Genomic DNA, 14,974 nt, shown 5'->3' on the forward strand with positions numbered 1-14,974 from the left:
TACCTTCCTGAATCAATTTAAACCTTTTCTGGGAATCAGAAGCATGAAACAAAAAGCCTTGCAAAAAGTATGTCACTTAACTACTGAATCATTTTTTATTTATGGGTATTATATTTCTAAATTATATTTGAAAAATCTATCATTTCCATTGTATGTCACAAGTTCTTGGTAGTAGAGAGAGGCCAATGTAGACAGATAATTTTTTAAACAGTTTTAATGGGACATAATTCATATACTATAGAATTCACTCATCTAAAGTATAAGCAAAATATACATCTTCAGTTTATTTACAGAAATACCCAACTACCACCGTGATCTAATTTTAGAACATTCTCATCACTCCTAAAAGCAACCCTGTAGCCAAATAGCTGTCTCTTCCATTTTTTCTTCCAGCCCCTAGTAACCACTAACCTACCTTTTGTCTCTATAGATTTTCATGTTTTGGACATCTCCTATAAACAAATAATGCAATATGCAGTGTCTTAGGACTGTTTCTTTCACTTTCCATTAAGTTGACAAGATTCATCCCTATTGTAGCATACATCAGTACTTCATTTCTTTTTATACCCAAATAACATTTGTTGTCCGGATGAACCACACTTGTTTATTCAGTCATCCTTTGATATGAGTTGCGTCCATCCTTTGATGATTATGAATAATCATTAGTGTACAGGTTTTTGTTTGGGCATACGGTTTATTTCTTTGGGGCAGCCAGATTATTCAGAGAATCTTACAAGAGTGTTCATGATTATAACTCTAGTTTGTTGGGAATGGTATAAAGAACATGTTCGCAAAGAAACACTGTGAAACTTGACTCCTTGATTTGTACACAGCTAGAATTAGATGTCACATATAAAACGTGAAATTCTGTGCAGACAGAACAGACAGTGTTACAGTGATAGTGCCATGACTGGTTATATCATTAACAAAAGAGAAGAGATCAAAAGTAATGAGAACAGGGGCGCCTGGGTGGCACAGCGGTTAAGCGTCTGCCTTCGGCTCAGGGCGTGATCCTGGCGTTATGGGATCGAGCCCCACATCAGGCTCCTCTGCTATGAGCCTGCTTCTTCCTCTCCCACTCCCCCTGCTTGTGTTCCCTCTCTCGCTGGCTGTCTCTATCTCTGTCAAATAAATAAAATCTTAAAAAAAAAAAAAAAAAGTAATGAGAACAAAGCAGGCAAATTAAATTACAACCTACTTCCCTACCCTTTTTTCATAGGCACTGATTTGGAGACACGGCCAGATGGTCTGGAATAACAAAGTTCTCATGATATTGGTTAAATTGTATCTCCAAAACATGAATGTCATGAATTAATTAATTTAAAATAAATAAAGAAAAAAGAGAGAAACGAAGTCAGAAACAATAGGGTTGATTCGGATTTTAAAATTGATATGTGAAGGGACATGATCCAGAGTAAACCTAAGAGACACCTCTGTTCACAGCTCAAGAACTCGGTTACGCCTGGGGGCACCTGGGTGGCTCTGACTCTTGATTTTGGCTCAGGTCATGATCTCAGAGTCCTGAGATCAAGCCCCATGTCCATCTCTTCCACTCAAGGGGAAATCTGCTTGGGGCTCTTTCCCTCTGCCCCTACCGCTACTCGTACTCTCTCCCTCTCTCTGTCTCAAATGAATAAATAAATCTTAAAAAAGAAGAAGAAGAAGAAGAAGAAGAAGAACAACAACAACAACAACAACAACAACAACAACAACAACAACAACAACTGAGTTACAGCTGGAGCCCTGGTATCAGTTTAGCCATGACCACCAGAACGATGGCTGCGCTGTTCCTGCCTCTGAGCTGCAGTTTCCTTTCGAAATGAAAATGCTGGCCTGGGAAATTATGAATTAGTCAGGCAGTATCCTCACCCAACGGCTTTAGAGTGAGGTGTTTAAATTTTCCAAACCAATATCCAAAATATTAAAAGATAGTCCAGATCGACAATTGTGTTCCCCACTTGACTTTCCCAAATTCTCTCCCCTTCTCCAGAGCTAGATCATGGACATATCTACGCAGTTGTTTTGTGTGAATCTCAACACACATTCAGAGACTGTTACAACTGGAATCTCAGTAATCATTGGGTCAGGAATGCAACACTCTCATTTTACTGATTGTAAAAACCGGTTATGACCTGTGCAAGGACACATCCCAGGGACTGAGGACCCAGAGCTGACCAGGGCACCTAGCTCTTCCGAATCCATCATGACACTTTTCCAAAGGATTCCAAACGTCTCTAGCTGTAACTCTGTCTCCACCGCAGACAGAGGACTATAGTTGTTGTTTGAATAGAAACAAAATATCATTGACTACTTATTAAAAACCATAAGTTGCTGACAGACACTAAGGTTTTAAGTAAAGGTTATCACTTGCTAAATTCTTCCCTTTTGCAAACACCTGGAACATCAATCAATGCATCATTGTGAATGAAAGAATGGACTCTTTAAAATCACTCCTATCGTGCAGGGAGGTTGAAGTAAGTATCTACCAATAATTTTTTTTTCCTTCTTAGAAACCCTCAGCTATGTCCTTTATTGACGCCACTGCTATTGAAGAAAAGAGCAGCAACAAATTACTTGGCTTTGAGTCGTCGCCTTCCGATTATCCTCTCTGCAGGGTCACACTGTGTTCCTCCTTCCTAACCACTTCCGCCATCTGTAATGATCATAGTTAGTGACATGTTCCCTTTTTATCTGTGTGTTTATAATCTGCCTTTTTTTTTTTTAAGATTTTATTTATTTATTTGACAGAGAGAGACAGCCAGCGAGAGAGGGAACACAAGCAGGGGGAGTGGGAGAGGAAGAAGCAGGCTCCTAGTAGAGGAGCCTGATGTGGGGCTCGATCCCAGAACGCCGGGATCACGCCCTGAGCCGAAGGCAGATGCTTAACGACTGCGCCACCCAGGCGCCCCTACAATCTGCCTTCTTAAGCTAAAATGCTAGTTCTTTGGGTGACAGGAATTCTGCTTGCCTTGCTCACCGAGGTGCCCGCAGTGTTTAGCATAATGCCTGATTCTTGGTCAATACTGTTTGCTGAATGAAAGATACTAATACTCAGACCAATAAAAAATCTGCACAGGAGACAGTGAGGAGTTTCATAAAGTTCTGCATTTCTGTGAATGCCTGAATATGTGTAGACATGAGGATCGATGTCCAGATATTTCAGATGTTTCTAGGTCAGCCTGGGGGCAAACAAGTTACATTCTTGTTACTAATATCTATCTATAAAGATGACGTTATTGCCTTACAACTAATTATTAATAGTGTGAACTATTAAAGTATAACTTTAATGTCTGATGAATGAAGCATCTCTTTATTTAAAGGCACAGGTCAAAGAATGTAACTCTGGAAATAAGCCTACATTCAAATTTAGGTCTGCCAATTCTAGTCTATGTCATCTTGGGTAAGTAAATCCATCTCACTGAGTCTCTGGACTCTAGAAATATAGATCCTAGATATAATATTTTCTTCAAGTTCCTGATACAATATGAAAATATTCAACCTGTCGCAAACGTCTCCATTTATTGCAAGGATTAAGCTTTAATAATGCTACAAAATTAGTGACAATCCCTGCTAAATACAGTAGGTGTCTGCCAGATGTATTTATTCTTAGTATTATCGATCCATGGCAACCTCAAAGATTCACACTATGTAAACAAAAAGTGATCCCACCAACCTCGTCACATTGTGGTCATATGGCTTCAGTGGGAGCAGCACGGAGATTTTCAAAGTAGTCTTTATCTGCCCTGTGGACAAGGACTCCCTGTGGACAGCCAGGACTTTGGTAGTGTTATCATCTTTTGCCAGCAGAGTGGGTTTTGCCAGCAGAGTGGGTTTCAAAGTAATACAGCCATGACGATAAATGCCTGGCTTAGTTACAGAATTCTATTATCAGCCTTCCTGGTTTACGTTTTGCCAAATAGAGCATTAAAAGTAAGAGATGTAGTGAGTTCCCCATCACAGAACATGTTCAAACACAAGCTACCCGGTAAAATGGAGGAAGACAATGTAGACAAGATCCAGTCTTTGCTGCTTTGTTGTTAAACTCCCAGCACATTAGGGGTACCGTGTGGTGTGTCACAACCGCTCTGCAGTCTTGCTGACAGGTGTTTCACTTTCTTTGTTGGAAGGCGTCATAATACCGCTCATTGATTCCTAGGTGCGGCATGTGCTAAGGAAATCCTCATCAGAAGCACAGAAGGCTCCTGGAAGACTAAGGATTCTGTTATCTCTGCCTACTCTTGGCACTTAGAAATTTCCAACGAAGTTTATAACGCAGTATCTTGCCAGATTCTCTGAAGGAGAGTCTTTTGAAGTCCTTTCGGTCTTCTAAGGACCGGCTGACCCTTTAGTAAAGGCGCGTGCTGCCAGACGGCTCTGTTCCTCTTCAGTGCTCTCTCACTAACCCCACGGGGAGGCGCTTTGATTTTCTCCTGCTAGATAAGGTCAAGAGACGGTTTGTCCAGGAGGCTAGAGAGCCCTACATTCTGGCGATAATTTTCAGTTTCCTGTTTTCTGTCAGCCTTAACAGCTCACTCACCTTTGATACATTTACTCCTAGACAGCCAAGACAACACCTATTACGGGTCCCAGTACTTCACTATGGACCCTGGAGACTGTGAGCGTGGTAAGAAAATGATAAATACTCACAATACATGTGATAGATGTTGCAGGAGGTAGAGACACTTAAATACTAAGAGTGAGGCGTAAAGGAAGTCGGTTCTCTCTGCACGGGCAACAGACAGATTCAGCAGGGCTTCATTCAGAAAGTGAAAACCTAGCAGGAATTCTTCATGTGAGGACAAGGGCCAAGAGCTCAGCTGTTGCTGCGGCCCAAACCCACGAGTTTCCTGCAGAGGCTGACAGATCCAGAACCTGGGCCCACCAAGTGGAGTGCTGGATCAGCTAAGAAAACTGGATAAAGCATACCAATTATTCAGATTTGGGGAATTTTGCCAGCTGGTTGATACAGCCATTATTAAGTGTCACATCATATAAAGTTTTGATCAAATAAATTAGGTTAAAAACAGAGATCATATTCAAACCTTCTACCTTCCCAGTTACTTTAATGCAACTCTTATGAAGGCTTTTGAGGTTATTTATGTCCACTGCATATGAATAGTAGAAATACTAAATAATGCTGTGCCTCTGTGCATCTCTTTCCGACCCTCACACGGTGACATCATGTTAGTAGCTTGAATGTGGCATCGTGGGAGCATTTATGGCAGGAAAACTCAGCAAACACTACAAACGGAGTTTCACTTACTGTGGTATTGATCGTCTGGGCTTAAGAAAGTGATGGAGAGGGGCGCCTGGGTGGCACAGCGGTTGGGCGTCTGCCTTCGGCTCAGGGTGTGATCCCGGCGTTATGGGATCGAGCCCCACATCAGGCTCCTCAGCTAGGAGCCTGCTTCTTCCTCTCCCGCTCCCCCTGCTTGTGTTCCCTCTCTCGCTGGCTGTCTCTATCTCTGGCGAATAAATAAATAAAATCTTTAAAAAAAAAAAAAAGAAAGTGATGGAGAATATGTTTATGCAGATTGCACTAAAAATATGTTGTACCTACAGCTGTTACATTGTAAATAGAGCAAAAAAATTGAGCAAAGATACTTCCAGGATTACAAAACTGTTTCCTGATTAAGCCAAGTTGCTTACGTCATTGACGAGCAAGCGAAGTTCCAACGCATGCCGTCCTTGCTCACGTTCATCTTAATCACTAACGGAAATAAAAATATCATTAACATTCACGTCACAACTCAAGCTGTTTATCAACTGCAATTCGAGCTTGGCTCCAGACAGAACAACAGTTCAGCAAAAATCAACAAAAGCCGCCTAATAGAATCAACTGGCTATCTTGGATTTATAGAACTATTTCACGTTTATTTTCTTTGTAAACTGTATGCTGTGCATGTGTATGATGTATGCATTACATCACTGAAATACACCGAACTTATGTTTACAGGCACACACAAGTGTATGTATATGTACTTTGTATAGTATACACATATCCTCTTCTTCTCGCACGGAGAGCCGGTCGTTAAACACTCACAGACTTACTACGGTGCATGTGTGCTATTGTACCTAGTACACCAGGCAGAGAGCTCAGCGAAAGTTAAGGGAGCCATTTAATAATTTAAGAAAGGAAATTACATGACTTTCTACATTTTGGCAAACTCTGTTTAACTGAAGTAAGAAGGAAGACAAGAAAATATCTAGGAGACAACTCATGTAGTTCAGGTAAATAAAGTATTGAGGACTTTAGGTTAAATCAGAAAACAAGGAAGAGATGGGTCTGAGACACACATTCCAGTTAGAGTTGAAAGAACATGGTGGCTGATGAACTGTGAAAGAGGGACAACAGGAAGACAGACCACCCCAGACGTGCTGCTCCGAAGGAGAGCGGACAGCAAAGTAAATAAATAGACTAATAATTTAAAAACCATATACACAAACACATACAAACATACACACACACACTCACAATATTTGGGAAAGGATTTAAGAGCTTAGTTTAGGACCAAGTTTGAAATACTTAAGATATTTAAACAGAGTTAATGGGCTCACAGTTCATGATAAGAGTCTGAATGATGGGAAAGAGATCTGGTTTGGACTAGGAATTCTGGAGGCTTGGAAAATAATGTGGTGGGAGAAGACATGAGTTATGAAGGGAGGCATGAAAGAGAATATGAGATTACATACCAGGGCACCTGGCTGGCTCAGTCAGTTGAGCATGTGACTCTTGATCTTGGAGTCATGAGTTCAAGCCCCACACTGGGTGTAGAGCTTATTTAGAAAGAAAGAGAGAGAGAGAGAGAGAGGGAGAGAGGGAGAGAGAGAGAAAGAGAGAAAGAGAGAAAGAAAGAAAGGAAGAAAGAAACAGAGAAGGGGGAAGGAGGGAGGGAGGAAGGAAGAGAGAAAGGAAGGAAGGGAGGAAGGAAGGGAGAAAGGGAGAATATATACCAAGAAAAGGGAAGGAAGACAAGATTCAAACCTTGGAACCACCCATATTTAATGGTGAGATGAGGAAGGGGATTGAAAATGGAGATGAAAAAGAATGAAGATGAGAAGAGAATCAGGAGAGAGCGGTGCCTCAGAAATGAAAGTCTGAAAACGTTGTAACCACAGGTATCAGTGGAGTGGAGAGTCCAAAAAAAAAAAAAAAAAAATCGAAAAAAAACAAAAAACAGTTTCACTGAGCAGAGCGGGCTGACATTCGATTATCTGCTGTGCCAACTCTGGTAGAATTCTATCTGGGTTATCAATTGTTGGATAGCAAACCACCTCCAAAATTAGAAGCTTAAAACAACCACAGTTTATTATTTCTCATGACTCTGAGGGTTGGTTGTCTTCAGCCCCACGGTTCTGCTCTACATGGAGTCTGCTGGAAGGTCCAAGATGACCTCAGTTTCATGAGGCTGCTGAAATGGCTGGAAGCCCCTGGGCCTCCCTCTCTCCCTTTGGGGTTTCTCATGCTCCAGAGATAGCTGGTCTTCTTTAAATGATAGCCAGTTTCCAAGATAGTAAAATGGTAACCTTCAGGGTCTCTTAACGTCTGTCTCACACATCCCACAAGATCACTTCTGCCATATTCTACTGGTCAAAGTAAACTGCAAGTCTAGCTAGGTTCAATGGTTGAGACCATACACCTCACCACTTGATGGAAGGAATGGTATGCATGAGCAGGGATAGGAAAAAATGTTGGTAACCATCTCTGTAGACACTCTGTGTGTTCTTCTTTTGTGCAAATTGAGTATTTTTAAGTCTTGGCTGCCCCTTTCTTATTGTAGTTCAGGCAGCTCCAGGATTAATACGCTGCTCCATTTACATACAAGAGAAACAAAGTGAGTGTATCTAAGATCCACAAATGAGCTCCTACCCAAGTGCAGGTCTCAGAAGTCACGGAAATGAATACCTAGGGCTAATGGCAAGATCTGGATTAGGATGTGCGAAAGGGGCCCTGGAAGAATGAACACACCAGAGATCCTCATCTCTATAAAGCTGCAGAAACACAAACAGAGCTCACTAACTTTCCCACCTACGAGGCTGGGTACAAACGTCCTAACAGCCTCATACCATTTCTTCGCTTTAGCACCCAGACATCTTTTGATCACTTGTGGCCACGAGGTATCAAATAACTGAAAAGGGGAGATGGGACTTTTTTTGTTTTAACAACAGGCTCTTTGTCCACATTGAATGTGCCACAGCAATATCTTAGTATGCAGAAAAAGACTGTAAACAGGACAACCTTTTGCAAGACAAGCTTTCAGGACATATGTTGGCCTCGTTATACATCTCGATGCCATATCACATAGTCCAGTGGATGAGTCTTCGGGCTGACCATGTGTACACAGATGACTAGACTCTTGTGTTTTTTTTCCATGCATTTCTAAAGTAAAAGTAAGCTCTAAATACCTAGATAGGTAACTTGAATCACTGATTTATTTTCCATTTTTTGCTTTCCATTTCCAATGTATGTACATAGGCTGATTTTATTATTTTGAATCATTTCTTAGGAATAACTAATTTCCCTAACAATAAAACAAGTCCACGATACAAATGATTTGTACATGTAAGTACTGCAAGATATATGAATGCAAACAGGCTGAAAGTCATGATAAAATTCCAGACCCATAATTAGAGTGGTTTAATTGTAGAGTCTATTTGTTGACGTCCCTAATTATCATGGTTGGATATAGTCTAGCTGGCTGTGAAATCTTGACCTACTTAGTTCAGGATTATGTTAGGACTAACAAATATTTACACACACACACACACACAAAATCACTATGCAAACAAGTCAATATTCATGTGTAAAATCATAACCCTGAATTTTATGAAAAGAGGACCTTACTGGTTTTGGTCTATTCTACTCTGGCTGGATGTGGAACTGTGAGGTAGTAAATTAACTGCATTGAAATGCATTTTTACAATTTTCCATTGAAAAAAAGTGAATAGAAATAGATCATTCCAGTGGTCCTTCTCCAGCTCTAACATTCTATCATTCCTTGGTTCTGAAAATGATTTAGAAGTAACCAAACAAAAAACAATACCATTTCTAAGAACAACTTAATCTTTCTACAGTACAGAGCTAATTCATTTTCCTCAGAGGATCAAACTGTCAGCATTAGAAGATCAGAATCTCATCTCCAACTAAGTCCCAATGAATCTTCCCCAAGACATCTCACTTTTCGACATGGGAATATTAAAAGGCAAAAATCACTATCCAAACTTTCACATGAAGATGAAAAATCACGACTTTTCAGAAGAAATGTTTCCACCACAGTCACACTTCACCTGTTTATAAAGTCAGACTGTTCTAGATTTAAAAAGTGCACAGGTGCTCACTACATTCGCTTGATTCTCATTTGTTGCAAAGACTTTAATTCTACTCTCATTGATGCTGATGGTTTTTGCCATCTTTTGACTACTACCAACATAATTTGTTTAATGAAGTTGTGTAGAACAAAAAAGGGGAGCTTGGATACTGACAAAAGAAAGCAAGGAACTGGTGATGGAAAGAAGGAGGCCTTCTGTTGGAGAGCCTCCAATCTGAACCCATCTGTTTAGGGTGGCGTGGAGAGGAATGGCATCAATAAACTCAAGAGTCATGCAGAACTGAGTCTGAATCCTAGCTACACTACTTATTAACTTCACATTCTTGGGAGAATTTCCTCATAACTCTAAACCTGTTTCTTCTTTTTTTTTTTTTGAAGACTTTATTTATTTATTTGACAGAGACAGAGACAGCCAGCGAGAGAGGGAACACAAGCAGGGGGAGTGGGAGAGGAAGAAGCAGGCTCATAGCGGAGGAGCCTGATGTGGGGCTCGATCCCAGAACGCCGGGATCACGCCCTGAGCCGAAGGCAGACGCCTAACCGCTGTGCCACCCAGGTGCCCCTAAACCTGTTTCTCCTTGGAATAATTTTAGCAGTAGGATCATAGGCAGTTATTAGTGCAAAAATAGATTGAAGGAGCCTAGCTCTGACCTTGACATATAGTTCACGCTCAAGTATTTGCTGTTGTCGTTATTCTTTTAAGTACTACTACTACCACCATCAACATCATCCAAGCTAAGATCCAATCGATCTCTCATTAAAAAGTCAAGTATCAATGAAATAACCATGAATGCTAATAATGTAATATTTATATATGTCTAATCGTCATTATAAAAATCATTACTTTTATTTTTTATTTTATTTTAGTGTGATACCAACACCTAACAGGAGATCTACTCTGCTAACAAATTTGACTACTTTACATACATCATAGAAGTGGAATTGTGCAGCAATTGTTTTACTGTGACTGGCTTATTTCACTTCACATAAAATCCTCAACTTTTATCCCTGTTGTTGCATTTTACAGAATTTCCTTCTCTTGAAAGGTGCCAGAGTATTACACTGCGTGTATAGACCACATTTTCTTTATCCATCTGGCAGTGGACACTGAGGTTGTTTCCACATCTTGGCTACTGTGAACAGTGCTGCAACAGACATAAGAGGACTAATATCTCTTCGAGATGCTGACTTCAGTTCTTTGGGATAAATACTCCAAGTTTGGTTTGCTCAATCATGGAGTAAAAATATAGGCCACACCCTGCCAAAAGAATGCCTAAAACTAACCCAGGATTTTGACTCAGAATATATAAACGACATCTGTAGATCAATAAAAACTATTATCAAATAGAAAAGTAATTGAAAAACATCAACAGGTATTTCACAGAATCAATGCAAATGAATCATAAGCCTATGTAAAGCAGCTTAGCCATATGCCTATCAGAGAAAGGAACTTAAATCTATAATAAAAGTCAAGTTTATATTTAGCAATTTAATAGTAATGAAAGTTAAATTAAAACCTACTAATAGGGGGTGCCTGGGTGGCTCAGTTGGTTAAGCCTCTGTCTTTTGATTTTGGTTCAGGTTGTGATCACAGGGTCATGAGATCAAGCCCCGTGCTGTGCTGGGCATGGAGCCTGCTTAAGATTCTCTCTCTCCCTCTCCCCTTGTCCCCCTCCCCCACACCACACCCCAGCCCCATGCTCTTGCGTGAGCTTAAAAAATATCAAGGAAACAGGGGCGCCTGGGTGGCATAGCAGTTAAGCGTCTGCCTTCGGCTCAGGGCGTGATCCCGGCGTTCTGGGATCGAGCCCCACATCAGGCTCCTCCGCTATGAGCCTGCTTCTTCCTCTCCCACTCCCCCTGCTTGTGTTCCCTCTCTCGCTGGCTGTCTCTCTCTGTCAAATAAATAAATAAAATCTTTAAAAAAAAAAATATCAAGCAAACAAAAACCTATCAATAGTATGTGTGCCCCACCATGAATGGGATTGTGACTGACATGTTAGTTGGTTAGTTGGTTGGTTTTGGCAATTCCAGTAAAGATGAACACGCACTTATTCATTGAGTTTGACATGAAAGCTACCCACTGGAATTCAAAGAAAATATCTCTTAATGTGAGCAATGAAAACATGCATTTTAATATTATGATCCATTAAACCGAAGTGACTCATTTTACTCAATTTTATCTCTACCGTATATCACAGGAAATTATTCAAAAAGGAAACAAAACAGAAAATAAAATTCAAAATTATCACTAGTCACATGTTTGCTTATAGATGTGAAACTGAGCAAAGATATCAGGGTTAACTATTACTTTCTAGGAATTAAAAAGAGAAATCATTACAAATACTTGTGATACAAGCTATACCAGTAAGTCGAGGGTTTTTTGTTGTTGTTGTTGCTTGTTTGTTTTTTAAAGATTCCATTTATTTATTAGACAGAGAGAGAGAGAGAGCGCAAGTGCACAAGCAGGGAGAGCAGCAGGCTCCCCATGGAGCAGGGAGCCTGCTGTGGGGCTTGATCCCAGCGTCCCAACCGACGGAGCCACCAAGCACCCAGGTCGAGGTTTTGATTTTATGTGCAATCAGAAAGGACTAGTAAATAAAGTATGTGTTAACAGCAGTGCGTGGGAGCAATCACCACTGTGATTTTTAGTTTTCTTTAGTAAAGGAAATTCTCTTGGACAGATTAGACAAGTACTCACTATGTATTTAAATTTCCTGGTCACTAATACATGATTCTTGTGAAAGAATCTCTTCTCTTTTGATATAGAGAAGCATACAATAAAATATTACCAAAAAATCAACTATCCAGAGATTATTGCTATTATCTTACTCTAGATGGTTTTTATTTCCATCTTTTATTTTTACAGTCTTTCACTGCATAATTGGTATATATACTGTTTTGAAAATACTGTATTCTATCACAACAATTTATCAGAATATGCTTGATTATTTAATGGTGGATATATACAGCTAAATTTTATTATGAATAACATTCTGAAAAAAGCTCTTATAGATTTAATTATGTGCTTAACTGTTTCTTTAGGAAAATTCTCTTAATGGGAATTGTTGGGACAGAGTTTATCCTATTTAAGGCTATTGATAATCTATGGCAGGACCATTTGGAATTTTCTTTCAATTATTACAACAATTTGGGGATGGAAAAGGTCTTTTAGATTACTCCAGCCCATATTTACCTTTTTTTCCTCTGAATGTCACACCAATTGCTACATAAGCATACAGAGTATTGTCTGTCCTGACATTTAAATATTTCATGCACAGGATTCTTATGTCTACAACAGGGAAGTTGTGGTTTGCAAATAAGGTATCATACAAAGTCTTAAATGCGTCATCAGGTACACACGGAGCTGTGCTGTGTGGTGTGCGTCGCATACTCTCCGACGTGCACAGTAACTCACTAAATATTGAGAGAAGTTAGAGAATGAAGACAGCTCAGAAGAAGGAGAGCCAGCTGGTGACAGGAAATAATGAAGTGAGGACTTTCGGATACCTAATAACAGTGAAGAAGAGAATAATATTTTGTTGGGTTTTCTTGGCAAATGAGATGGAGTGAAAATGTCCTAAATGGTACTTTGAAGTTGTCTTTCTGCTAATCAAGAAATAATATGGCCTTTTTTTGGATAAGAGAGTGGACTAACTCTACTGGTGATATTTAATGCCAGAAGAATGGATAAAGTAACCAAAGGGAAAATATACAGAGTGAAGAGAAAGCCTAGGATCTGGCCCTTGAAACTTGCAAATTTTACAGGACAGATTAATAAGGAGAAGCAAGAAATGCCTCGTAAGAACGGTTGCCAAGGTAGAAAGGCTCGTAAAACCTAGGAGAGGAGAATGTTTTGAGAAAAACTGATAGCACACCTGTGTCAAATGCTGCTGAGAATCTGAATAACCTCAGGAAAAGAAAAAAAAGTCAAATGGATTTGGAAAAGTGGTAAGAACCGGTAAGAACAATTTTGTGGTGCTGGAGGCAGAAGCCAAATTGGAATGTACGTGGATGGGTCATGAGCAAGCAGAGGTAGGACGTACTGATGCCTTTTCCATAAAGTTTGGTTACACAAGGGAGAGGACACAACGGAACTCTAACAGAAGGGGAAGTGGATCAAAGGGAATTTTCTTTTTCCGACGATGGGCATTGTCCATTGCCTTCCAAGGGTGATTTGCCAAGAGGAGAGAGCAGTGAATCAGGAGGCAGAGGTGGTAAAAATAAGCCAAGTCCTGGGGACAGACAGGAGGAGGGGTCCCGTGGTTGAAGCTGTGTCCTGACGGGCTCCAACAGCACTGCCCTGGGGAAACGTTAGTACAAGTTTTTCAACTGTAGAAATGTGCTAATTCTTTCCTAGCTTCTAAAATCCTCCGTGTGAGAGGGAGTGAAACTTCCTCCCTGCACGAAGCGGAGGCGAGGCCTACAAATGGCATTTGTGAGCCTGTGAGAGTGAAAAGCTCAGCAGAAGTGCTGTGATAAAGATCAAAGTCGAAACAGGACTGTGAATTTTGTGCATACCTTTTTTACCGTTTCTGGAGAAATCGCAGAAGCATCTAGGATAAACGTGAAGCAATACTAAGCAGACTCTAGGGCTACAGCCGGAGAGTAAGCAAAACAAATGTCCATTATATCAAGATAACGTAACGTACTATAGACACAGAACAGATGTGAAACAAATTCACTTTGTTTCAGGAAGCATAGCAACAATACCTATTGGTATAAGGCCGACGTCTTCCCGAAAACACCATCCACGAAAATAAATGTACTCACATTTTGGATAACCTAAACCAGGGCCCCCCGAATCCCAACAAGTTCCCCCCCCCCTTATCGATGCCATGGAGAGGGTTTTTTTTTTTGCCATTTAAAAATGAAATGGGAGTGAGAGTACGTAAACCCATGCCCAGTACATGGCAGGCATTTAATGATATGCTAATTAAATCCAAACCTTTACCCCAAGGGAAGTAAGCCAAGGAAATAAGGGGCTATGACATTTGAGTCTTTATGAGAACCTCTGTGGTTAGGACTCTAGAAAAAATATTTCATTTAATTTTATTTTTCTATGAAGGAGACAAAATAGTAAATATTTCATAAAGTCATAAAACCGGGGACAGGAGAGTGAATCGGCAAAATGGGACTTTTCATAGATTTGAATCGAACTAATTTTTGAGCACGTGACACTTGGTACGTGCTAGTGTTCTTGGTTAGGCTGAATGGTAAGTAATATTCATTGAGCCCAATTTATAGACTTGCTTTTCTAAGAATCACACTTTAGTTCATGTATTTCGACTTAGCTTATCGGAACAAGCTGAAATGAAAAGCACTACTGCCCATTAACTACCCGTATGACTTTGAAAAAGTGTTCAACCAAATTCGCTTTAATGAAAGTGAATGAGAGGGCTTCCTTATAAATCTGAAAATATAACATTAATAAGCCTTGACAGGCTCTAATGCACACTCGAACTAGTGTCTATTATATATGCTTATATTAAATACGTATCTCCGACTGTTAAAATTACAGCCAGAATATATTTAAAGCTTTTAGGGCTTGAATGAAACACATCTCTTCTCAGCTTGTAGCTTATCCTCTGATCTACTTGCAGGGGACTGTAGGCTTTAAGTCAGGGCTTTTGTGCCAGAGAGCA

At 40.1% G+C, this 14,974-nt stretch overlaps 1 protein-coding gene and 1 long non-coding RNA gene across 2 annotated transcripts in view; one reads left to right on the forward strand and one right to left on the reverse strand.

The window, feature by feature from the left end:
• The window catches only part of ADAMTS19 (ADAM metallopeptidase with thrombospondin type 1 motif 19), a 270,506-nt gene that overhangs the window by 253,700 nt on the left and 1,832 nt on the right, over positions 1-14,974 (reverse strand). The window lies entirely within an intron of this gene.
• LOC148110132 (uncharacterized) overlaps positions 1-14,974 on the forward strand; it is a 50,093-nt gene that overhangs the window by 33,841 nt on the left and 1,278 nt on the right. The window lies entirely within an intron of this gene.

Source organism: Ursus americanus, chromosome 5, assembly GCF_024610735.1.
Source record: "Ursus americanus isolate L20-20 chromosome 5, mUrsAme1.1.p, whole genome shotgun sequence".
NCBI lineage: Eukaryota > Metazoa > Chordata > Mammalia > Carnivora > Ursidae > Ursus > Ursus americanus.